A 20,139-nucleotide genomic window follows, 5' to 3' on the forward strand; every position below is an offset into this window, starting at 1 on the left:
GGAAGAGTTTCCAGTGGGTCTACACATTCTTTCAGCAGTATACTCATTATATAATCACAAATTTATGTACAAAAAGAGATCAATGTACAGTCAAAGAAACGTATAAATCACAAGGATGTACTGTCTGTTCCTTAGATTGATAACTGTGACCTGTGTAGAAAGATACAATAACAGTATAATCTTGAAAATTATGGCAAATATGGTATTGAAATAGAATCTACGTAGAACTACTGTGTCAAATAACGCACTTTATATGGTGAACCTAATTTTGGCAAGCCCCTAATTACACTATGTAGACTGGTTTTGTCTTCATCTGCCAAAGATTAGGTGACGGAGAGGTTGCACATAAGGACTTTGTTGTGGATGTGATTTAGCAAGGTAGGGATAGCTTCTGAACAGAAGGCAGCACTATAGCCAAATCACGCTTTGTATACACATATTATACTCAAACAGTTATGGTCTCCAAAGATTAGCAGTTTCTCCTAGAACCAGCTGTCTTACTTTGCTTGGCAGTCTCTAACCTCTACTTTAACAGACACTTCAGAGCAAATAGTTATTTAGTCCGAGGGCGGCGGGCAAGACATTTGTCTCTTTAAGAGTAAATAGATGATTTTTATTTTGTTAAAGATAACCAGAACTGACGCTTTGTGGACTCTCAGTCAGCTTATTCTCATATCACTGAAGATCTTCCAAATATCTTGTGATGAAGCTGCTGATTTGATATCCTGGAAAGTCTCATGTCCAAACTCTCAGTGTACCGACAGCATCTGCTTCCACATGAGCGACAGAACAGTGCAGTCTAAATGATGTAAAGCAGCGCCCTGAGTATTTTGGGTTTCTGTTTGTTATTTGCATCCTGTATGTTTAAATCCTCCTTCATGAGGCTTTGGAATACACAAAGCTGGAATATTTTTTTCCTTCCCAAAGCTAAGGTATGTTGCATCGCTTCTCACATTCTTGTAAGGCATGAATAATTAAGTGAAATTGAAGTACGAAGCAGAAAGAATGTCAAGCCTCTAAATGCAAACAAGCAGAGGGTAGAAGACGAGTCATGAGCAAATACTTCAATCATTTCTGTGTGATTAACAACAAGGAATTCCAGCTGCCTGTGTCCCGTAAGATGAAGTCACATCCCCCGAATGTGCGGCATCGTGAAGCACATTTTGCAGAAATAGATATGGCCTTGTTTGTTTTTATTTTCCATTTGTATCAGCATCAATTAAAAGCACAAAGAGTTCACAGCAAACCAATGTGATTCTACTACACTCTTTAAAGAGAAGTGTCACATCACATGTCGGTACCATCGTGTTTTGTGGCAGTATGTTTTCATTAATGTGTATTGTTGCATGTCGTGCTGAAAATGCTACATCCTTATTAACAGTGTAAGATTTGTACTGTATGGATGTTGTGTTTTTGCCAGAATTCAAATGGCTGATGATTTGAAGACAAATTTAAGGCACATGCCCATCGGAAACTAATATACATGTATGACAGCCATTTGACCGTTTGCTAAACCCCTCCCCAGAACAGCAGTTACTTAGTAACTGTAACTAGGCACATCAGCAGGCCTGACCAGCTTTGGGTTTCACCATCTGCATCAGATGCTGCGTTCACACTATGAGAGACAACACAACAGTGTGCCTAGCTACATTGACGATGATGTAGGTGCGTCGTCACAGGCTTGTGTCTGCGACTTTCCATAAAACACCTCGACTGAACGGGATACAAATTTGTAGTTGGTCATAAAAATATCTCTGCTTTTTGACCGGTGTCTAGTAGGGGTGGGAATCACCGGAGGACCCACGATACAATATTATCACGATACTTAAGTCATGATACAACATTGCGATTTTAAATATGTCGGAATATGTATCGCGATTTATTACCTTTTTCAACTGTAAATTATTTTTTCAAAGCTCAAACTTTGACGTCTGTTTTATCTAAGTTTTTATATTATTCTAGTAGGCTACCTTAAGTTTAATTTGTATTTGTAATATTAGTCATTTATATTTTAAAAAATTTGATCCTTGGCACTGTGCGAAGATACGATATGGCCACACAAAAATATTGTGATACTATGCTGTATCTATTTTTTCCCCACCTCTAGTGTCTTAGCCCCATTTTAACATCACATTTTACGGCATCACTGCATCCCAGTGTGCACTGCAATGTACTTAAAGCTAGCATAGCCTCAGCTAACTAAGCTAAATAACACAGCACTGAAGCTACAAATAAAAACACATGATTGGTTGATGCTTCACCACATCATTGGAGCACTGAAAAAAGTTGAGGTCCGCTCAGCTATCGTTTGTAGTGCGTCATGCCCGTCGACAGAGACAAGTGCAAGGTGTTAGTTTGTAGCGTCATGTCACCGTCTTCCATTGAAAATGACTTGTAGCCTGTTGCTGTGACGCTTGTAGTGTGAACGCAGCTTAAGAAGAGCATTACTTTGAGTTTGGAGGGTCAGTGTCTTTTTGTAGTCTTTCAAAAAAGTTAGACACAAGAGCAAATGTGTGGAATATGTTAAACTTTGTCTTTAGCCGCTCTAACATGAGCTGCAAACAGTAGCATATCTGGCTAACTAGCTTAGTAGGCCCACCTACATTAGTAATCAAGAGTAGCATTACTTTCACAGACAGTGGGCATGTTGGTAGGTTACTACATTTTTTTGTTAGAGAAATACTGTTCGGGACTGAGGCATCCACTGTTTGGGATTCAAGATGCTACTATATCAGTATTTAGAGTAGGGATAGCAGCTCAGTCCTGCTCTTTGTTTATTTTGGGGACATTTACACTTCAGCAACTCCAACCAGACTTGTGTTAGATACGGTTACATTTGCCAAACTCTCCACTGAAGCCTCAAACTGAAATCCTTTTCTCCTGTAGAAGTGAAGCCTACTTCTTGATCATACAAACAATAAAGGAAATCCTAAATCTAATCACTGTTTGTCTGCAAACAAGCAATTCAGGGTTTCCTTTAGAACAAACAGCATTTTAATTATATTTTAATTTTTGAAACAGAACTACGTAGTTAAGTAGCTGAAATACACAAAATACATGTTTACATGTTTTGTACAGGGATTGACAGACAGCATGCTGACGATGGCCTGCATGTAGCATCAGCCTCCATCTTTTAGCATGATAGCATGCATGCAGCCATCAACTACGTATTTAAGAGCTTTTTACTGCGTTCTCGTTTTAAATATGTCAGATGGAGATATTAAAAAGTCAATCGGAGACGGACATCTCAGCTGACTCGAGGAGTTTTAGCATTAGCTAGCTACATTTTATCATTAGTTTATCCAACAAAACTCAAGGTTGTCAGCTAGAAATGCAAAGCCTGCTTCTGTGTACTTTTAGTTTGAATTGAAGATGTAGTGTTTAAAAAAAATAACCACAGATTGGATGGTAAATCTGTCCCTGTTATCCCTGTAAACTGCACATGTGCAGTGCAAGAATGGGAAGCTTGACAGACATAACAATAGTAACTAAGGAGGGTGGGGCTTAGCGAACGGTCAATTTTAAGATGGGATAAAGTACAGTCCTAAAGGGTAATGCCAATGAATTTCATATTTGAAGTCTGCCATTCTAACGCCTGGAACACACTGCCAGTGCGAGCAGCCTGTGAACTGCTGCGGCTTGCATGTATGCAGTGTTCACACTGACAGCGTTGCTGCTGTAGAGCTGCTTGCTGCTGTTACTATCGTATTCCAACAATTAAAAGCCGATACTCCTCTCATTTAAGGAGCCATGCAAGCCACAACATTGTCAACAACACAGCCCTGCACATATTTCACAATAAAAAGCCTCATGGTAACAGATGAAGGGATTCTGTCCACAGAGACACTGTCAGAGGGTGTTACTTCAAATTGGAAACAGGAAGTGATGAGCTAAAAAGAAATGTGTTTATTTTTTCATGTCTGTGAGGGATGTAGACATTGAGAGTGAAGTGAAGGTGGTGTATCGTCAATATCACCACTACAAGACCAATTTCACAGTCTGTTTTTGCCTACGTGCATGCACTGCTCACACAGGCAGTGTGTTCCGGGTGTTACTTCTTATGACAGTTTTCATCTATGTCAGTGAACGACACCTAATATTGCTCTTAGCCAGCGTGGTGATGCCCACAGTTCACATGGAGGGAATGAGGGTGTGGAGGGGACATGTAGGAACTCAACTCCCAACTAAAAGTATTGAACCAATTTGATTTTGTTTGCATGAGAGGAAGCAGATTCTCATGATCAGAAAACAAAAACATTGCAATGCTTAACACCACAAGAATAGCTACAACGGGTTCATTAGGTTGAGCGGTTTTCACCTCCCCAGGTGAGAAACCACTTCAATCTTAAGGTGCAGACCTTAGTCAAGTATTCAGAGGGAGAGTTTTTATACATATCATTATCATTTCCAACTACTGTGTAGTTACTGTATATTAACAAATTATTATGTTAGCTTAGCTGTTAGCTTGAAGCATATGTTAGCATGACAGTTTTCCTTTTCTCTTTCTCATTTGATTAAGTAACAGATATCAGCACATTAGAGCATGCACTGTTGAGTTACCTACAGTATAAAGTTCAGATTCATGTCTATTTTTCTATTAAACCTTTCAGAATGAAGCATTTATTTACTCTGTCAGTCCCCAAAGTAATTTTCTGGCATTGCGCACCCTGGAAAGCAGAGACACCGATGGCTGCTTTCGTACAGTTTGTCTTGACATTGCTTAAAATACCAAAATCCATGTTCTGTTTTGTCAGATAAATGTCAGAATGGCTCAATTCAAAACGAAGTGACAGAGAAGAGTGTGACGTTGTGGCTGCAGCTGAATGCATTTCCAAATGTCAAACAGACCGTATGTGTAGCTGTATATTGATGTTTGGTTAAAAAAAATACAATAAAATCCTTTTTTTTCTGTCTTCTGGTCTGTATTTGTGAAGAATTCATAAATCACTGTGCAAATACAGATAAAGAAAGCAGGGTGGTCATTTATTATTAAAGAAAATGTGTCAACATATGGTTCATCATGCATAAACCTGCGATGCAGACCAGTCTGCACAGGGAAAATATATAGGGGTGAAGATTGGTTTCCTTTAATCAAGGGCTGCCCTACATGCAGAGACTGTGACGGTGGAAATGTGACTCTTAGCAACGCGATATCCACTGCAGAGTGTTAATAATGACTCCATAATTGTTAATCTCTTCCCCTCATTTCCTGGAGTTGACAGATTTTGTCTTGTCACAGCAGCAAATGAGCGAGGCTCATCTGTAAACATGGCTCAGTGTGTTATTTCACACAACACTGTTATCACACGGCAGGTATGCAAATGGCTGCACTATTTTTAGAAGAGGTGTTAGAGAAATTAGACTTTAAAAAAAAGTCAAATACCATCCGCATAACAAGTATCTAGTCTGTTCATGTCAATCTGTGTTGATATTTCAATTTATTTCAAGCAGAGCTGTGTGTGTTTGGACAATAAGACAGAAATGAATTGAGATGCAGCTCTATTCCAGCGCATAAATACTTTTTTCTTGGCTGCCTCCACTGTCTTTTTCTTCTTTAGCTCATTTGAGGTGCAGCACAGAGGAGTTACTTCTTTTGGCTGACAGAGGTTTGTGTTTCTTTTTTCATCCCTCATGCTAATGATTCATTTCCCCACACTTTTCTCCACATGTGCCTTTTGTAAGAATATATCAGGCGGTCTATCAGGATGCTGTGCTTCTCTGCAGATGTCAAAAAATTTACAAGATGAAACCAAAACCTCATCCTTGGGATGAAACCAAAACCTCATCCTTGGAATAGAGGAATAATTTACGGAGATATTTGAGATTCCAAGCAGGAATTGCTACAATGGACGGGGAATAGCATGCAAGAGAGAAAGACTCGCACATACTGTGTAAGTGCAGCACTGAAACGAGGCCTGTGAGGGTGGTGGTCGTGATGAGGATTCTCCTGCAACCATTTACCTCATTTGGTTGCCATGGCTACACAGCCGGAGGCCCGAGCTCTTGGACGCCGAGGCGGGAACAGGGAGAGGGAGGGATGCTGGGAAGCATGGCCCTCAGTGTGGCTGCCTCGCCTCTCTTTCTCTCTGTGCATCAACTAACTGGACCTGGCATTTAAAGAGAAAAAAAAAAAATGTCCACAGCGCCGTGGCCCTGTGAACCAATCTGTGACTCTCACATCCATCCTCACCCTCTGATCTGTCTGTAAAAGGCATTGTGATAGGTCAGATTATGACATCCGTCATCATTGTTAAAGTACACTGTGTGGAGTCTATGCAATGGCATTAAATAGGGGAGCGACATCAGCTGCTGTTGACCTTCTGTGACTCAACGGTGTGACTATTTTGTCACAAGTAGAGTTGGTTTATTGTAGCTGCCTCCTCGCTGGAGCCAGATACAACACTGTAGAGATGCAGTACATGTTCTGATGAACTCTAACAAGCTGGTGAAGTCCAAAAAATGTACCTGGTCATACAAAATGGCTCCCAACAATAGATTAAAGGCTTTAATCCAAGTCACTTAATTTTTGCAATAAAAATAAGTTCAAATGAATTTGCTCTAAATTAAATCAGATATAATTTTGTTTACTCTATCATATGTCAGACACCAAACGATCAACGGGTAAATTTTGGAAAAAAAAAAGCCCTTTGTTTTTTTTATTAATTTATATACCCACAGTGTCTCGTTACTGTCTGTTCCTGACCTACAAAGACAGGAAGTGAGCAGGACAGAGAGGAAAGTAAGCCAATCCTCAGAGAGGAAGCTTTGAATGTGTAATGGCCTGGTGGCTTACAGTGGGATTAGGGTTTGGGGAGGAATGGGCAGCCGGGGGGTCGGGTTGCAAAGTTCGAAAGGGGCCACACCTGATGCTTTTCTCTCGTCTGAGTATGACAAGCAGGACGGTCATTGAGTTCAGAGAAGTGGGGATTTGGTTCACGGCGATGTGACACTGACGAGTGGAGATGGTCGGGGTTCATCTTTTTAATACATATTCTTACAACATGTGCCCTCTTTTCTGGCTAGAAGCTTTTTCAGTGTTCTTGTGAAGTTCAGTTTTTATTGTCATAAAATACTATCCTGTTAAAATCCATTCTTGGCTTTCAAGGCATTAACATTTCCTGGTAGTCGATATTAAAGAGGCACAAGGGATTTACCCCTGCTCCTCGTTTTTCAGTGCGCCTTGCCCCTCATTAAAGAGTTACAAAGGTTAGTGGTTGAGAACTTCCCCTTTGAAATGGGACAACCCTTCAAGACCCTGATACCTCATCAGCATGCTGGCATTTATGTACACAGACACAAGTGTTGCCTTACGTTGCGAATATGCTGTCTTCTTCAGTGGTGTGGGCTACATGTAGCCTTTTATAGTTGTCAAGAACATTGTGATTTGTTAGCTAACGTTTTATGCTATCAGTGGAACAAACAAGTCATTAAGCCTTTGAAACCTGGAGCGACATCACTTTTCTTGTGCTGCTTTGAGACACCTTTTGCAAGTCATTAAGCCTTTGAACCCTCAGCAGATTGGTGCGATTTCTTTCAAAAACGTAGGAGAACTTGGTTAGCAACGTCCTACAAATTGCAAATTATATCAATAAATTTAGAAAATTATTTTTAAAAAACTAGGGGAAAAAGCTAGGGAAAAATTATATTATAAATAATAATTATTATTACATTTAGATTATGTTACAGAATTGTTTGTTTGTTTTTCACTTTGTTTTTTTCCCCTTTTTTAATTGATTTTCTTGTTTTTGATTTCCTCTTTTTTTACTAATTTCCTGCAAATTTACTGGGTAATTTCTTCTTTCGATGCTCATTGCATTCGTCCCATATTTTTTAAAAAAGAAATCAAGCTCATTTGCTCATGTTTCAAAGGGTTAAATAAAAAAAGAACACTGCTTCACTACCAGGCAACTAGCCGTGCTCTGTAGGCTAACGTTAGCAACACATGCTCCTACCCTGCTAGTTTGTAGTAATATTAAAGGAGTGGTAACAGGTACAGCTACTTCGCTGCTGGACATGAGTTAAATTTGAGGCGTCATATGCCACCAAACGAGGAAAAACGACATGGAAATGGAAGTGTGGGACTGTCAGCAATAACAATGTCACGTTAGCTAGCTAGCTAACTAGCTAGTTAGCTACCAAAACATTGGCATACTGGTGATTTCTTTTGTTTTTTCTTGTTATAAAGAATAAAACCATAATACATTGTAACAACATTAATCTAAGTTAGTACAATGGTTATTTTAATGTTTAAATCTATTAATGAAGAAAATACATTTGTGGGTTTCTTTTGTGGTTCGTACAGCCATCTTGCTGATGATTTCTCACAACATTGTCATGGATGTACAAACAGATGTGGATACAGCATTTGTGGCACTGTTCATTCCTATAAAAGTTGCTCAGTGGTGCATGAAGCCAATAACGCTCTGTTTCTGCAGTATGAAATTACCTGGATGATCGGCACTGCTTCCGCCTCATTGGACCCATAGAGCAGACGCACTAGAGACTTACGGCTGCTAAGCAAGGCCGAGCACAGCTGAGTGCACCTGAGCAGCTGCCTTCCAGTGCAGCACTCTGCTAACTAGAATGGGGATAAAATAATTTAATCTCACAGCTCTTTAAGACCCTCCAAATGTAATCAAACCAACTGGATTAAACGTTGATAGTGAAATATAAAAATGTATCCACTGATTTATAGACGTCACTTTCTCATTGTTAGTCTATGGAAAAAAGTCTTTTTGGGCCCAGTGGCATCATGTGATGGACTCTGGAAATTGCAGTACCACTATTTGGCCACTACCAAAACTGGCCTCAAAGCCCAGCACACTTCCTGGGGACATGTTTGAAGTGTTCTATTTCGAGGGCCATGTAGTCTTAACACTGTGCCCTACCCCTATACATGAACACACAATACGAAGAGGTAAGGACTGAGTGGTAGCGACAAGGGCCTGAGCACTGATGACATCATCGGGGCTTATTCCTTCAAACTTTGGAAATCAATCTCCAGGGCTACAGAAAACATTGAACAACAGCTTTCACAGCTGATGAGGGGTCAACTGAGCTTTGTGTGTAAAATAGGTGGAGTGCCCCTTTAACATCCAGCTCCAGTATGAGCATTCCTTAGTATTAAAGATATTGTGCCCAACAGTGACATTGCTACTATATTTATCCACATTTGGTTTGATTTTTTTCTCACCTGACGTCAAAAGCCATCACTCCCACCAGCCCAACTAAACAAAATAAATCAGTAAACATCCCTAAATCTGGCCAAACAACTCCAAATGTGCTCTGCATGAATCCACCCTCAGAATTTTTGTTTCATCTTTATCCGTTTTCCTGAGATAACGCCAGCGAACTCTACAGAGGAGCGAAGATGAGCATTTGCCACCGCCTGGTCACAATTTTTGGCAGCAGCATTGAAATATCATTCAAAGTAGAGAGGGTGAGAGGTGGATCGGGGACACAGCAGCCGTGGGCAGCCATGAGCATCAATGCATGCTACTGGCAAACTGCTCATCCACTGCACCAAAACACAGGCTGGCAGGCTGGCGCACTCGCTTACCCTCAAATTGTACTCCTTATATACAGGAAGGAAAAAAACATATCTGAAGATGGACGTTGACAGAGGCGTTATGAGATTAATGATGAGATAAATGTTGTAATAAAACCTCCCTCAGCATATTTCTTTCATGCACCGTTGCTCAGATCAGGCTGGAGTTAATGTGCATCACAGATCTGATTTGTTATTTACAATGATTAATGTATAACTGCGAGATAACGAGCATTTACAGTCCCTACAGTCGGCAGAGATAGCTGTCAGACATCACGATCGATACTGATGTCAGCTGAGCGGTGTAAAACATAATTACATGATGTAGTTTACATCACAGCCCGTCCTCTGTGCACACATAGCATTTAATAAACTAAAACCTCAAAGTGTCACTGCTTATGATTAATTTATTTACCCCTGTGATATCATGATTACTAATTTATTTTTATAGTAAGAGAGATTTTGCTCCAAAAGTGTTTTTATTATGTAATGGGAAACATTTAAAGCCCAACAAAAGTTTCCAACAGCTCTGTACATATGTGCTTTAATACAAAAAAAAAAGTGTTTACTGTAATCACCCAGTTGGAAGTCATATCAGCCTGTGATTGATGCGTGTTGAACTGGAGAAATTAATCCAGCGCAGCAAACACATTAAAGATGAATGAGGGAAGAGCGAGCTGCTAACACCAAGTGGCAGGAGGGGATGGATCTGAAGCATCGCTCATACTGAGTCACTCGAGGCCTTATGAGGTCAATACGTGCCACATTCATCAAATCCTGGGCAAAATACTGCGTCTGCATGAAGCAGAGTGATGACAGATACAGTTATGACCTGCAGTTAAATTGTCTCATCAGGAAACAGTGCAGGAAGTGGTGGAGTTCAATAATTGTGATGAAACATCTGGATGCATCTTCACCTCATTTGTCATGTTCGTGTTACAGAAATCATCATGTATGGAAAACCCTTAGGCAGGGAGATACGATGCTCTGTTTTATATGGTCTTACAATTAGAGCTATAGTTTTAATTTCATATAAAAACTCAACCATTTTATCGGCCTAAGTCAGAGGTAGGCAACCTGTGGCTCTCTCTCCAAAGTCCAAATTTTGCCAAACCTCAAGAGCGGTGGCTCCCTTGCTAGGCTGGCTATGGATTCCAAATCCAAAAAAGCGGGGAGACTAGAGAATCTAACAGTGTGTGGACAGCTTCAATTGCTGTTACCACCAGCTTTTCAAAGTTAAAGGGATAGTGCACCCAAAAATGAAAATTCAGCCATTATCTACTCACCCATGTGCCGAGGGAGGCTCAGGTGACGTTTTAGAGTCCTTGTGGAGATCCAAGGGGAGAGGGGGTAGCAACACAACTCCACCTAATGGAGGTTTATGGCGCCCCAGATTCAAACGTCCAAAAACACATAATTGAAACCACAAAATATGTAAGCCGTAAGCCTCCATTAGGTGGAGTTGTGTTGCTACCCCCTCTCCCCTTGGATCTCCGCTAGTGATGTGAGGACTCTAAAACTTCACCTGAGCCTCCCTCTGCATATGGGCTGAATTTTTATTTTTGGGTGCACTATCCCTTAAAATTTCCATATTATCATAAACAGCCCATTGCAGTCACCACCTTGTGGTATGACATATTAATGAATGCTCATTTAGACCTACTGGTAATGTTAATTGACTAATTTAGACCAAAAAAATCTGTGTTACCTTCATTATAAGGCTAATGGCTCCAGACAGATTTTGTTTTGATCATTTTTGGTCAGAAATGGCTTCTTTGATAGTAAAGGTCGCCGACCCCTGACCTAAATAATCAAATTGTTCTGCAGAAGAGTAAAGTGTGTCTTCACCTACAGCTGTTTCTCATTTACTTTGATGCAATTTCTGCCACGTTAAGCCAGTGATGCAATGAGACGTGTAAAACTGCAGCCACAATCCATCTGAAGCCTACACGATATGCTCCTGCAAACCACGCCCACCACCAGTACAAGAAAAACCCACTAATGCGATAGTTATTCCAACTGTGCTACAACACGACATTTTTGTGAATAAATATTTGACCAAATGTAGCAATAATTTACTTTCTTCATACATGAATTGTCTGAGAAGCTCTGCCTGCAGAGAGAGTTATGTGACGTCTTATTTTATTTGATCTGTCAATTGAATTCAATAAGCTTTATGGTCATGACATTTCTTCTGTCTTTCCAAAGCCAGTGAAAGACAGTGAAAATTCACAAACAATTAACAACAATGTGTAATTACAAACTCATAGTTGTCTATGTCTAACTTTCTTGATTTATGTTGTTTGTCCCAAACTGGGTTTTCGTTCTTAAAGTTAAATATTTTGAACAATTCTATCATTGTCATTATCATTATCAATTTATTATTGTTCTTAATTATTTATATGGTGATTTACTGGGTCAATAATTCCTTTTTTCATGTAAATGAATTATGAATATATTGATGTAAAGCATTAATGCTTCATTATTAACTTTCTGGGTTAAGTAAATGGAATTTCTTTATCATTCTTATTATGTTAACAATAATTATTTCAGGACTGTCACTTTTACTTTGCTTGATTTTATTGTTTTTATTAATATTGGATGAGAGGCTGTGTAAACTCAGGTAATGTTTTGTAATAATTCATACTCCTCCGCCCCTCCTCAGTCTGGGGGATTGAACGTTTTTTAAAACAGGTTTTTAACACCTTAAAAATTTACACTCAAGTAGTGACACTCCTTTAGTGTTGTGTTTTTGACCCAACCTCAGCCTAACCTTAACCACCTCTTTTTATAAGCTAACCCTTCATACCTAGCTAAACACTAACTTAACATTTTCTTCAGGGCTTCTGCTGTCAGACCAAGGAGCGAAGAGGGCTGATCATGTAGGTACAGTGGGCGAGTCACGCAGCTGCTCCAGCTGCAGCTGTACCTACTTGGACGCTGCAGTGGTAAAACATGGGTTACATGTGCGTTACAAAGGCAGAATGGCCCTGTCCATACTTCTGCTTGTTGACTCTACAGGAAGTGAAGCAATGTTTAAATTTTGTAACTTATAGTAACTTTACCGAAAACAAAATATGAGATGCTTGTGTTTTTATAGCTGTTTCTGTGGAGCCAGATGAACAGGAAGAAGATCACGTGTACCTGACTGCATCTATGTTTATGTTTTGTTTATGTTTATTTATGTGAGTCAGTGATGTTGCTAGGTATGCATTAAAATCTGAGGGGGCGCAGTAACCTCACTATCAACACATTTATGGGGTGCACCCCATTATTTTCCCTGCTTATGCTACATTGTGAAAAACTGACTGATGAACTGTGTGTTGTGCTGTCTTATATGTTGTATTTGCTGCTATGTTGTTTTTGTTTTTATATCTACCTGCCCAGGGACAACATAAGCACATTAGCTGCTAGCCAAGTGTGCTATAAGTAAATAAGCAACAAATCTGAGTTGAAATCAAAGATAGGGTGGCGTAGCGTCACTTATTGTAAAAGTATTTCTCATGTCACAGAAACCACTGAGAGAGAAACTTGTGTTTTGGATGTTATTATCGTCCCATCTGTGATGTTTTTTTTTGTTCTGGTGCTCTGACACCTGCCCGCCCCCGCTCCTGCCCTCATCCCCGGCTCTCTGAAGCTCTGTGTGCCTGGCAAAGGTGGTGGTGTCAGCAGAATGGCGGTCCCTGGGGACCACTGGTCGACAATAACCTTGTGTTTTTAGCTTAATAAAATGCACTTGAATTCACGACTATGTAGGATATCACTACAAACGTTCCTGTAACCTGAGGCTCTCTATACACTGAAAAGCTATTGTCATCACTGTGTGTTTGAATGTCACAAATTTATTGTAGCAGCTACTATCAATGAAAAAGTGGAAAACTTGTCTTCTCTGCTCTGTCACTTCCTGTGTCATTGATTGAGTACATCAAAATGTGATGGACTAGGACGGCTGAAAAAGGATAAAAAAATCACTAAGAAGAAACTCTGTATAAATCAAAGAGAGCGCTCCTTATTTTAGTGATAGTCTATATATAAATACAGGCTTCCATCTGGCCTACTTAGAGCGTGAGGATTGGGTTTAGGCAGCAACAAAGTGCTGCAAAGTAAATGGAACAAAAGCAGATTGGAGACAGGTCACATTTGTTCTACTCTGCGCTGCACTCTGTGGAACATCCTCACTGTTTACACTTCCCTTTAACAGCACCATAAATGTCACGGCTGAGTCTCGGCTGTGACAGTGTTCAAACACACAGTCTATAGCAGTTTCCATACTGGGACAACGGGCCTGTCCACCTTGGTAAACTGATGGGATGAATTGTTGTTGATAGATAAAAAGATAAAGCAGCTTCCTTTAGAGTTTCCTGCAGGCCTGAGAGCTCAGGGACATCCCAGGAAAAAAAAACAGATGCAGTCACCTTGCAAAGGTCAACCTTGTTTGTTTTCCTTCACTGCGTCCTCGTGTCCAGAACAATTAATACAGTCACAGGGAGGGGACGCGTGGCTGGCGTATGGACAAGGCCATAAAGGACTGTCATTAGGACTGTCCAAATGTTTCTGTGCTGTGTGTCTACGCCATGAAAACAGAGATGATGATGCAGATTAATGGCTTCAAGTGGCTCAACAGCATCTGGCAGTAAAAACCTGACAGCGTCTACAATCGGCCGGCAGTTTACACATCAAACAAATAAATCACTCGAGTGGAACAGTCCACGTCCGAGCCAGGTTTATGGGCTGTGCATTCATCCAGCAGGAGAAATTACAGGGGTGCTGAGATGTATGGGTAATAGTAACACCGAAAGCACAAGAGCTCCCTCTCTGTCTCACGACACAGACATAACGGCTGGCTAATCAGAGTTCCTGTTAGTGCTCTGTGGGTTTCAACAACACATGCTCACTCTGACCTCGCCACATATCGATGTTAGGTCATTGACTTTCCACATCCAGATATGACGTTCAAGGTACTCTAGGTGCGTTCTCCCTGTTTTATGCATTGTATCCTTTCAAAATAAACTTCCGTTTTCACAGTAAACTTACCCTTTACATACAGTCTCTTTCAAAATAAAGGCACTACGGCAGTACAGCACTGCAAACTGAAGTTTTTTTATTATAGGTTTAGGAAAAAAGAACAGGGTTTGGCTTTATAATCTCAAGAGACGCGAACGTCACTCTCCTGGGTGAAAGTCTGTGATTGTTTGACCCATCCACCACCAGTCCGACTTTCGCCGCCCTATTTTTTTTCTTGTCCTGCTGGCTGCGCATCATGCCAATGTTAAAGAACTTTTTGGTTGGTGTCTGGCGCCACATGTCACTACCCAAGTGCCGGATTTCGACGACTTCAGAGTGAGACCAGGTTGGTTTTAACCAAGGTTATTTTCTAGTGTGTTACCTGCTCATATGAAAGAAAGGCTTATTTAAATCAAGCTCTGTATCTACAGCATTGAATAGTTACAGCTTAAACATGATTTATTAAGAGCTCATCTTGCGTGGTTTGATCAGATTTGATAGTCACCTGGAAACATAAGGTCATCAATTCTGATTCAAACATTGCAAAACTTTCACTGGTGCAGAAAACTTTGTGACATCACTTTCTTTCCAGCTTCAACCCAGAAAGAGAAGCACAATGAAAAACACAAATACCAAAATGTGAAATCACTTAAACTGTTCTGTGTTTGTCAGAAAGTGTTGTGTTCATGTAAGACTCAATTGCTTCTGGCTTTGAGGACCTTTGAAGCATTTTTGAGCACAACAGAAACTGTAAATATCACAGCAGTAGACAATTGTTGTTGACAAGACAATCTTCTGTCAACTGTTGTTAAGGTCAACAATGAACTGTCCAGCTCAGCTTTTAAACCAACATGGATGAGAAGTCAGAAGTTTGAACATCTACTGTTCGGAGACAACTAAGCAAACTTAATCTACGGATGACGACCATGTCATATGGTCAAAAGCTGCTAAACAAACAAGTATTTGAGTTACTTTTTTTTTTTTTTTTTAGTAATGGAGTTATTTTATTAACTGCTGTTTCTAAGGTGATGAATAAACCGCCTTGTACAAATAAATTGATTAACTATTAAATAGTCATAATTACATAAAAGTCAGAGTTGTCCTGTAAAGAAAGAATAATTAAATATTTCACAGCATCATTTAAATATTAATGCTTTAAATGCATCATTTATTAGATGATTGTGATTATCCACTGAAAAAAATGTCGAGATACTTAAGACCCCAAAGAAATAAACAGCAGTTGCTAAAAATAAATATTAACCAGTGTCCTTTTCTAAAAATAAATGATGTAGCTTTTATCAGTCTGGCCCTTAATTTCATAAAGTATAATGAGACTTAAGATCATTAGGATTTACTGAAGTGTTTTGTGTATATAAAAAAAACCTGGCAAAACGCTTGATTTTAGATTAGTTTAACCTCCAGCACAGCCCTGATTGCAACACTTTTATATTAAGACTATAAAGCTTGATGGGCTGTTAAATCCTTGCTGTGCTCTGTATCAGTGATAGAGACTATATACAGAGGGGATAAAAAAAAGGAGGAATAGGAGGAGGGGCAGGCAGGGGTCCAGATGTGAAGGTCTGCCCATCTCAACGAGGGCCGGAGCAGAGCAGATGGTACTCTCTGCTATCACAGGCATGGTTGAGATTAGTTGATGTGAGAGGGGGCACAGGACTGATGGGGGGCACTGAGGGAAGTCCACATCTGTTTGGATTATCCGAGCAGGGAAGAAAGCTAAGAGGACCGCATGGGAGACCATCCTGCAGCTCTCACAGGAGAGAGCTGACAAAAATAACAATACATCATTAGACACAGAAACGAATGAACTGCAGCTAAAAATGAACACAAAAGGTTAAAGAGAATTTAGCTTGTGAAATGGCATGTTTTTGTAATCTTGCATTACAGCTAAATTAAAAGCCTGCAGACTTGTTAAAAAAACCCACTGGAGTCCTGGGAATAAGGCTGGAAACAAGGCCAAAGATAGCAAAACCTTTGTGACTCATGCTGACTCATTTGCACAAAATAAAGGAAAGATGTTAACCTCCAGGTTCATACCCTTTTCTCTTCAACACTTTTATTTAAGGAATGATTTTGGCTCGGGGCAATCGTTCAGCTAATTGTGACCAGTTAACATGAGACAGCGAGTGCTTGTTCAGCGATCACTGCCAGTTATCCTAAAGAGGAGAGGACATGATGTCCTCCAGGAGCAGACAGGTTGTCACTATGAACAAAGGCTTCTGTTTATGACTGGTAATGAGAGTGGAAATGACGTGGTGCACAGTTTCTGCTGTTGTCATCAGAAAAGATTCCAAGCACTTCTCTGTCAAAGTCTTTGAAAGCCACAGGATGAATATCATTCTGTTCTGTGTGTTATTTTTTTATGACATATACTATGACGTTTTTTATGACATACTATAATATGTCGTATTTTGACATACCATACTATGTTGTTTTTTTATGACACTATAATATGTCGTATTGTCACATATTATACTGTAGTTTTTATGACATACTATACTATGTCATTTCTTATGACCTACTATACTATGTCGTTTTTCGACATAGTTACTATACTATGTCGGTTTTTGACATACTATACTATACTATGACATTTCTATGACATACTATCCTATGATGTTTTTATGACATACTATACTATGTCATTTTTGACATACTATACTATGTCGTTTTCATGACATATGTCGGTTTTTGACATAGTATACTATGACTTTTTTATGATATATTATACTATGTCGTTTTTTTACATACTATACTATGACATTTTTATGAAATATTATGTCATTTCTATGACATACTATCCTATGATGTTTTTACGACGTACTATACTATGTCGTTTTTTGACATACTATATTATGACGTTTCTATGACATACTATCCTATGATGTTTTTATGACATACTATACTATGTCGATTTTATGACATACTATATTATGTCGTTTTCATGACATATGTCGGTTTTTTGACATAGTATACTATGACTTTTTTTATGATATATTTTACTATGTCGTTTTTTACATACTGTATTATGTTGGGTTTTTTTTTGACATACTATACTATGACGTGTTTATGACATACTATACTAAGTTGTTTCTATGACATACTATCCTATGATGTTTTTATGACATACTATACTAAGTCGTTTTTATGGCATACTATACGATGTCATTTTTTTGACATGCTATACTATGACTTTTTTATGACATACTATACTATGTCGGAGGGTTTTTTTTTTACATACTGTACTATGTCATTTTTTATGACATATTATGCTATGACTTTTTTCATGACTTACTATACTATGTCTTATTTTGACATACTATACTATGTCGTTTCTATGACATACTATTCTATGATGTTTTTTATGACATACTATACTATGTTGTTTATATGACATACTATTCTATGTCATTTTTATGACATATGATACTGTCGTTTTCATGACATACTATACTATGCCGTTTTTTGACATACTATACTATGCTGTTTTCATGACATACTATACTATGTCGTTTCTATGACATACTATCTTATGATGTTTTTATGACATACTATACTATGTTGTTTATATGACATACTATACTATGTCATTTTTATGACATACGATACTGTCGTTTTTATGACATACTATACTATGTCATTTCTATGACATACTATCCTATGATGTTTTTATGACATACTATACTATGATGTTTTTATGACATACTATACTATGTTGTTTCTATGACATAGTATCCTATGATGTTTTTATGACATACTATACTATGTCATTTTTATGACATACTATACTATGTTGTTTTTTACATACTGTATTATGTCGTTTTTTTGACATACTATACTATGACTTTTTTTTTACGACATACTATACTAAGTCGTTTCTATGACATACTGTCCTATGATGTTTTTTTGACATACTATACCATGTTGTTTTTATGGCATACTATACGATGTCGTTTTTTTGACATGCTATACTACGACATTTTTATGACATACTATACTATGTTGGGGGTTTTTTTTGACGTACTGTACTATGTCATTTTTTTATGACATACGATACTGTGACTTTTTTCATGACTCACTATACTATGTCTTATTTTGACATACTATACTATGTTGTATTTTTTGACATACTATACTATGTCATTTTTATGACATACTATACTATGTTGTTTATATGACATACTATACTATGTCATTTTTATGACATACGATACTGTCGTTTTTATGACATACTATACTACGCCGTTTTCATGACATACTATACTATTATGTTTTTATGACATACTATACTATGCCGTTTTTTGACATACTATAGTACGACGTTTTTGTGACATACTATACTATGTCGTTTATATGACATACTATACTATGTTGTTTTTATCACATATGATACTGTCGTTTATATGACATACTATACTATGTCATTTTTATGACATACGATACTGCCGTTTTTATGACATACTATACTTTGCCGTTTTTTGACATACTATACTATGTTGTTTTTATGACATACTATATTATGTTGTTTATATGACCTACTATACTATGTCATTTTTATGACATACGATACTGCCGTTTTTATGACATACAATACTATGCCGTTTTTTGACATACTATACTACGACATTTTTATGACATACTATACTACGACATTTTTATGACATACTATACTATGTTGTTTTTATGACATACTATACTATGTTGCAAACATCCGTGTGTCAGCTCTGGTAGTTACCAGCTACGCTCCTCCAAGTGGTTGCTTTTCAATGTACCCTGGGTTTTAACAGATCTACGGAACATTTCCTACTCTGCACCTTGAACATGGAACAGATACAGAACAAAATGATGTAACATTAGAAACACTTATATCCATTGATGAATCGAAGGGCATAATAAAGAATGTGATGACAGAGACATGTGTTTGTTTTTCTTGAGAGGCCACGATGTTTGAACAGTTGTTGTTTTATTGTGGATTTTTGTAATATATATTGTATTTGTTGCATTTTAAATGTGTTTTGATTGGCTGCTACCTCGAGAGTTTCATTCTCAATGGGACTTCCTGGTTAAATAAAGGTTAAATAAAAATAAATCTTTCTTGACTTGTTCCTTCAACGTTTCATTATCCACCACTCTGATGATGATGATGTAGTATAGGCTTATTCCATCACTTGTTCGTGTGTCATGTGGTTTGCATGCATAAGTGCGCAGCAGAGCCCCCCCCCCCAGCCTTGCTTGCTTTAATCCCAATTCATCTCTACTAATTAGGGAATAAATCTGAATGTCACATTACTTGTGAGAACTTGAACTTTATATTAGAATTACAATACCAGTCTGAGACTGACCGAGTTTTATTCAGACGCTGGATATTCTGCTGTGCAGCAGGAAGCAAAGAGACGTGACAGTGTCACCAAACAATGGCCAATGTGGGAAAACACTCTGTTCAAATCCTTTGAAGTAAATGCTCAAATGGGACTTAAATAATGAAGCAGCGTTCACAAACCAGTAGGCACCTGAGAGGATAGTAATGATTCTATCTTGCAGAGAAACTGATATGCATGCTGTGACAGAGA

Source organism: Epinephelus lanceolatus, chromosome 1, assembly GCF_041903045.1.
Source record: "Epinephelus lanceolatus isolate andai-2023 chromosome 1, ASM4190304v1, whole genome shotgun sequence".
In the NCBI taxonomy this organism is placed as follows: domain Eukaryota; kingdom Metazoa; phylum Chordata; class Actinopteri; order Perciformes; family Serranidae; genus Epinephelus; species Epinephelus lanceolatus.